The 7508-nt window shown below is 38.4% G+C and overlaps 1 pseudogene across 1 annotated transcript; it reads right to left on the bottom strand.

Moving 5' to 3' along the window:
• Positions 1-5254: 5254 nt before the first annotated feature.
• Positions 5255-6299, bottom strand: LOC147505360 (U11/U12 small nuclear ribonucleoprotein 35 kDa protein pseudogene; annotated as a pseudogene). The gene has a single exon (XR_015193298.1). The product of XR_015193298.1 is annotated as a U11/U12 small nuclear ribonucleoprotein 35 kDa protein pseudogene (transcript).
• Positions 6300-7508: the final 1209 nt, after the last annotated feature.

The following is a 7508-nucleotide window of genomic DNA, read 5'->3' as shown; positions in this document are numbered from 1 at the left end:
GAATCTGAAAATCACCTACAATCGCGATCGAGTTTAATACAAAGCGTGTCCTTTCCCGTAAGGCGAGATAGAAATCGAAAAGGGGTTTCTCGATTTGTGAGATTTTCTTCACCATAATTAAAGGAGATAATGGAAACGGAGATGTTTGGACGAGGTTGATTTACGGAGGAGGAACTATGCCTAGGAGATAACATAAACAGTTGTTTCTTGTATTTTCAACGATGATATGTAAGTTCTAATTCCTTATGTTTACCAGACCGTAGTCTCATACAAATATGAATTTTAATTTGGTGCTCATAAGGAACGAATAATGACTGGAGTTTTTTTAGAAGTTAGGAAGGAGGAAGTTGAAGCACGTCTTCCTCGAAAATTTGCTAACTCGAAAGCGGGAAGCTAGGATAACGTGTGAATATTCCAAAGAGCCCAAAGTTACCGAGAGAATTGAGGGAGGTTGTTCGTGCTAGCACGTTCCTTAATTAGGCAACCTCAATTTTTTCAAGTTTCCTAGGCAATCGATGGAATAGGATGATGATTTATGATGGTGTATTATTATGGGGTGTTATTAAGATGATTTAGATGAAATTTTTAATTACTATGATTTTTAATTTTTTTAATTTTTTAATTTTTTAATTAATTTTTTTTTTTTTTAATTTACGTGATTAGTGTATTATGGAGACTTGATTACGAAATATGCAATTAAAAACGATAGATGCCAAAATAGAACTAACTAACATATACTAGTTTACGCAGAAAGTCTACCCATGCAAATCTATATTACCTATACGTGCAACTATGTGTGAGTTAGGGGAATGTCAAGAACGAACTCATGCAATTGAATACCGCGTATGTGAATTGATGTAACATACACATACAAAAATATTCTAAGCAAGTGGTTTGGTGCTACGCATATATCAAAATATATACGAATCATATTAATTGTGTTACGTGAATATGTGATGACGAACCACCTTTACATGCACAGAGTTCTCATTCCAACATACAAATATACGAGGTAAAACAGGTTATAGCAAATAATATCCTCGACAAAGTTTGAGGAGTTTAAGAGTTTGAAACCTCAAGGCCCCGCGATTCCTCGATAGCGATCGACTACTCCCAAGCTTATGCTTACTAGAAAAAACAAGACCAAAGAGCCCAAAAGAGTAAAAAAAGGAAAGTGGCAGCACGAAAACCGGAGTGTTGATACTCGGGTTAGTTTCGCGTGCTTACTAATTCCGGTCTCGTCCCGACTCTTTTGTGCGTTTAGTACTTCAAATTCCTACGAATTACTTAGATCTGTGCTAATGAAAATAAACAAAACTTGGCTCCGCTTATTTGTTAGTAGAAAAAAATTACGGTAAAGAGTTAGTATTGTAAATGAAAATGAAAATTAAAAAGATGATGAAGTAAGGGAGGGGTTTTATGGATGTATTCCGGTTATTACGTTAAGTCCGAGTCCTTCGTCTGCGTGCGCCATTTGATAAAACGCTTTTACACACGTTATTTGGTTTTCGCCATTTTATTTCCTTAAGTCCGAGGTCCACGACCCAAAGTCCGAGGTCCACGTCCAAGTCCAAAGTCCAAAGTCCAACGTCCGTATAGTCGATGCGTTTTAGTCAAGTTACCTTACTCACGTGGGATTGGTAGGATAGGTCGAGTAAGGGATCGTCAAACCTTAGAGGGCTCGGATAGGTTCCTGGCCGAGTTACACTTTAAGTGAGTAGGATTTTAGGTTTCTTTTTAGTTGGTTTTAATTAAATTAACGGTAATGTAAATTACTACGGTGATTAAATATAGGTAAACGAAATGTAGAGAAACAGGGAGAGAGTTAATCATGCTCATACAAGAATCATTTTTCAACAATTTTTATTACCAAATCACTACATCTCTAGTTCGTCTCGTTTCGGAGAAGACTTCGAGTATTGATCCCTAGTGCATGCCCACATCTCTAGGTCGCATTTCACTAGCATAAGGAGTTTTAATAATACCGCATCTCTGGTATATTATCTCCGCTCCCCGCACAAGTTCACATCACCGACCAATTGGAGAGTCATCGACACTCGACACTGGCGAGACATTTTTGGTCGCTACCGACCTGAGCATCGGCCTCTAACTTTGTACGATCTCGGTCATTTTGGGACCGGATGTTAATTCTATGCCTAATTCCTAAGTAGTGATTCTAGAATATTAACGAGTCAATCCGATTTTCACACGAAGCAAAGACCACTCCCCGGCGGGGATTAGCTCATCATCATAGCAGAATAATAAAACTTGTGTATACATTAAGTAAATAAATGCACGGGACGAAATTAACAAGAAAAGAAATGATCAAGTATTAAGGGTAAAATAACTTCTTATATTAAGGCTGGCTTTGAAATAAAAATGGCAGAAGGTAAGTACTGAAGAAAGAAAACTAAACGTAGCTAAAGCATTAATATCTGAAGACCTTATAATGAAGGCGAACCCCTCATATATATAGGCGGATGTCCCTTCACGTGAATTCCTAACAATTAAATCAGGTTTGTTTGTTTCTTATTTGAAACGTTCAAAACTTTGATAATCAAAGTTTTGTTTCACCTATATTTAAAGTTTTGTCCTTTAGCAGTTTAAGATTTTGTTTCGTAGCTTATTTCAATTCAAACCACCTGGTTTGAATTGGTACGTGTCTTCTCTCTTGCCAGGTGGTATCAAATTTAAATCATCCTTTGCCACCTACCTATGCTGACTCATCATGCCTTCTGGGCCCGCAGAGGGTGTCCACTTAGTGTGTCCAGTGGCGTACCGATTTTGGCATTTTCACGACTTTTTGTCCTTCTAGCAGAGTTCGTTAAGCCTCGTCGCTATAAGCGGCTTCACTAGCCAACGTCGGCACCTAGATTTATCCGATTTGAGCTTAAGTTTCCTCGCCTCTTTATATGTGGGCCGCCCCGCGACCGGTTACGTTCTTTTGGAAACTTCGCTTCTAGTCGGGCTTTTGTTGGGCTTTTACGGGGGATTGAGCGGAATTCCAAATATTCCCCCTATTCTTGTACTTGGCGGCTTCACTAGCCAACGCCTCGGCACCTAGATTTATCCGATTTGAGCATCGGAAGTTTCCTCGCTTCTTTATATGTGGGCCCGCTCAAAGACCGGTTCTCGTTCTTTTGGGAACTTCGGCTCTAGTCGGGGCTTTGTTGGGCTTCACGGGGATTGAGTGTGAATTCCCAATATTCCCAGTATTCTTGTACTTGGCGAACTTTCACTAGCCAACGTCGGCACCTAGATTTATCCGATTTGAGCATCGGAAATTTGCTGCTTCTTCATATGTGGGCCCGTTCTGCACTGGTTCTGTTCTTTTGGAAACTTCGGCTTCACGGGGTCGAGTGGGAAACTCCAAATGTTCCCGTATTCCTGTACTTTGATGTATGTTTATCACTATCTTCATTTTAATTGCGGAAACCTGCAAAAGTACGAAAATATAATTAGTACATGATTATTAAACACATAATCGACCAAAATGCTATGTCCCTCGGGGTTTAATATTACAGTTTTGGGTGCTTATCACATATATGTTATTTGTGAGGGCCCTTGGTGTTGAATAAGTAGGCTTTCTTCTGTAACCTATGTACGTTACTGGTGCCTCCTTTAAAGGTTACAAGCCATTATCCTTTACCTTTAGTTAGATATTTTGAATCTGTTGCAAAACTTACGCATGAACTATTTTTTTTTTCATTCTTTTGTATGAGATTTTGTTTGCTTAAATATTATGTACTAGCTTTTGTTTGTGAAATTGAAGTATGCTTGTACTTGGACATTGCAACTGAACTAGACGATACTTTGTTTATAACCGAAAAGGACTTTAGGTTGTATTATGGAACTCAGACTTGGACATTGCAACTGAACTAAACGATAGATTGCTAAGGTTGGAACCCAAAAGGACTTTAGGTTGCATTATAGAACTAATCAGTACACCCTTTGGTTGATTTACTAACTCACAATTTTCACTTTCTAAGCTTTACACATGTGTTATCTTTAAACATGCATTAGGTCTCAAGTCAATAATCTTAAATGTTGTTGGTAATCTATTGAAGTTTTTAAAAGAAAGGCAAAGACTTGGTCACTTTTATTCCTAAACTAGCTTCTTCGTCTATGTTGTGGCGAAAGTACATGTTCTTTATTTTATGTTCTTTTGAGGTTGATAGTTGATATTCATCGGTCGAATGCGGAAGTTCTTATTGGTTTATCTCATTGCGGTGATCAAGATAAAGGATCAACCATGCAGCTTAGACACTCCTATTTTGTTTGAAAATTATGCACCAAATCATTCCCTGGAGGACAAAGGTCCGTGTAGGTCTTAAGCTTGTCATTTGTTAAAGGTACGAAGTTTTGGTATATTTTTCTTTTGTTCAAGATTATAACTCCTGGTTTTGCGAAAAGGTACGGTTTTTTTTTTTATATTTATGTTTTTTCTATTAATTCTAGTACTTTGGTGGTCTTTTTTGAAAATGGGCAGATTTTCTGCTTCTAGTTATGCTCGTTTTTTATTTTTTAATTATATTTCTGTCTTCAGATTATGAAATTCGGTATTGAATTTGTGTGATCCCCATTCCTGAATTGTGTTTGGTCTCTAGTCTTTTAACTCAATATAAATTCCATCAACTGTTTGAGTATATCCCACTTTAAGTTTGCATGTTTGGAATGGCGCCTATATTTCTTTCAATTACTTCATTTGATGTTATGCTTGACTATGGTGAATGATGGATTGTGTTGCTAAGAACTGTGTTTTTGGGGGATGTCCTGTTTCATTCTTGTTCTCTTTTGTTTTTGACTTGCATTCTGTGCTAATAATGTCGTAGTGTTTGGAATCAGTTCACGTTTAATCCTTCCAATACCAAAATAGGTCAAACCTGATCCTATTTCAATCATGTTATTGTAATTTTATGAAGTCGATTTTAAATTTAATACTTGTTTCAACTACTTACGAGCACTTAGTCTTTGCATTGAAAACATCAGTGACAAAGTTAATCCTCTAACTGCCTATGTTCACTTTAGAATTCTTAGTGTGTTACAATGGCATTGGCTTGGTATAGATACGTTTTCGATATGATATTTACCAAGTTGTTAACCTATTAGAAAGCTTGTTCAAATGCGTTCAAGGCGGGAGGCTCCTTTAGGTACAATTTTGGGTATTGGTCGTTATAAATATGCATGCTGATTTTAGGTTTTTAGCCTATTTTTTTTTTTTTTTTGAAAAAATATGGCGCATCACATTCAAATCAACCCAAAATATGGCGTTTAAGTACTGCCTAAGCCAAGTGTTCAATTATTTTCTCCTTCCTCCATTCAGTACACTTTTGTTCTATTTTCACAATATCTAAGGTACAGTTGAGAGGACATGAAACAGAAAGGATATAAAAATTTGCACTAGTGTTAATATGTCATGTCCTTGCTTCTCCCTAGCAAGACTTCTTGTACCTAGTCTGAAAGATGATCCTTGCTGCTTGATCTTCTTCCTTCATGTCGACTGGAGTGTCTACTATGTTTGTGGCGCTTGTGCAAGTGTGAATGCTCGTCCTTATCCACAGAGCTTCTTGGTCTTCGAGGAGGTGAAGGGTCCTCAAAATGTGTTAGATACCGTCCTTCTGGGGGAGGGGAAATACCAAGCCTTTTCAGATCATCATAAGGAATTGGCCGCAGTGGTGCTCGAAATGGTCTCTCTCGTCCTCCAAAACGAAGCTGGCCTGACTCTTTCTTACCACCAAGGCCACCTCCTAACCTTTGAGGAATCCAGCCCGGCATCAGTTGCTGCCGGTTATAATCCACAATGATTTCAATGTCATCAATGATGGAATGGTGAACGTCCTGATATGCACGTCGCATCTCTCTTTGAGATTGAAACTCCACAAAAGCATAACCACATGATGCACCAGTTACAATATGTCGAACCAAACGCAAGTTCTTCACCTTCCCGTACTTACCCATTGCCTTGTGAAGGGTGTGTTCATTAGTGAGGCGAGAAAGACAACCAAGAAACAAAGTAGAGTAAGGATCACCAATGAGGTTTGCATCTCCAAAGGGGTCATATAGGCCAGCTGAAGAACAGAGAAGAGCTCTATAAACGGCGTTATCATGAGGAAGAATGTCCGTTCCGTCTATGCTTCCTGATTGAATCGGGTGGTACGAATTAGCATAGAACACCGAGTTTGCGTTACCACTACTCATTTCGACCACTCCTATTAATGTTTCTGTGTAAGTCCAGTGGGAGATTTTTTTTAGCCTATTTTTGCTTGGTAGGAAATCGGATTTCTACCTTCAAAAAAGGAAAATTGTGATAAACAGGTGTCATGAAAACGTAAAGCTTATTTGGACTACCTAGAACGAAATGATTGAACTGTGAGTTTGTCTAGTTTGACAATGTATCGAGTTGGCGTCTAATTTAGAATCCAATATGTTCTTTACATACAGTTTTGGGTATTGGTCGGTTTGTGTATATAGAGGCTGATTTTGGGTTTTTAGGCTACTTTCATTCGATAGAAATTTGTAATCCACATTGTAGTTTTGTTGACAATATACTTTCCTATCATTTATACTTTATTTGCTTTTTGAGCCAGCTTCCGATTCGTTTGTCAAGTTGAATTGAAAGGTGTTAATTGCGAGTTATTCACTTCACAATCACTCTCAATTCTTGTATTTTCAGATCAGTGGGAACTTCAACAGCTGGCATTGTAGTTGCACAGAGTGCGAGTTACACAGAGCACTTGGTCCATCTCTCCAGCAAAGTTGCAATGATTATCTGTGGATCCCAAATGGCTCAGGTGATGATGTGCGTAGCAGCTCAATTTACAATACAGATTTCACTGGAAGTAGGGAGCCATCAGCTGGGGTATCCAATGGATTTATTTTGAAAAAAGGAGATGCAGATAATCTATTGGATGCAATGGTTTCATATATGTGTGATGCTTTTGGGGATATTGCATCAGTTAGATCCAATAGTATCAGATCACCTACAAGCTCCTCGGAATGATTCTTTGCTTCTTGCCAAACGCAGCAGAGTCAATCGGATCTGATCGGTTAGGAGAAAATGATTCAGGTCCATGGAGCTCAGTAAGAACTGGTTTTGTTTCTAGACAGGGGAAAGATCTTACAAAGTGTCCATCTAAATCTTCACTGAAAAGATCGAGAGCTAATTTGATTGCCGAAGAACAAGAAATGGGTTTTGGGTGTATTCTATCTAGGAAGGATACCAAGCCATGTCACATTGGCCAAAAGAAGGCCAGGAATAGTGATGTTCAAAAGCCAAGACCGAGGGACAGACAGTTGATCCAAGATCGAGTTAAGGAGCTACGAGAGCTTGTCCCAAATGGTGGAAAGGTGTATACTTGTTTTATAGTAGTATATCCTCTGTTCTCTGCTGTGGTTTTACCGACTTTTCTGCCTTTTGCTTTCAAGTAATTCACATTTTTTCTTCTGTGATGAAACAATGTAGCATTGATTCTTTGTTGGATCAAACCATAAAGCACATACTGTTTCTA

This window comes from Coptis chinensis, chromosome 4 (genome assembly GCF_015680905.1).
Source record: "Coptis chinensis isolate HL-2020 chromosome 4, ASM1568090v1, whole genome shotgun sequence".
NCBI lineage: Eukaryota > Viridiplantae > Streptophyta > Magnoliopsida > Ranunculales > Ranunculaceae > Coptis > Coptis chinensis.
The sequence above is the reverse complement of the archived record's forward strand: the minus strand, read 5'-3'. Positions and strand labels throughout refer to the sequence as shown.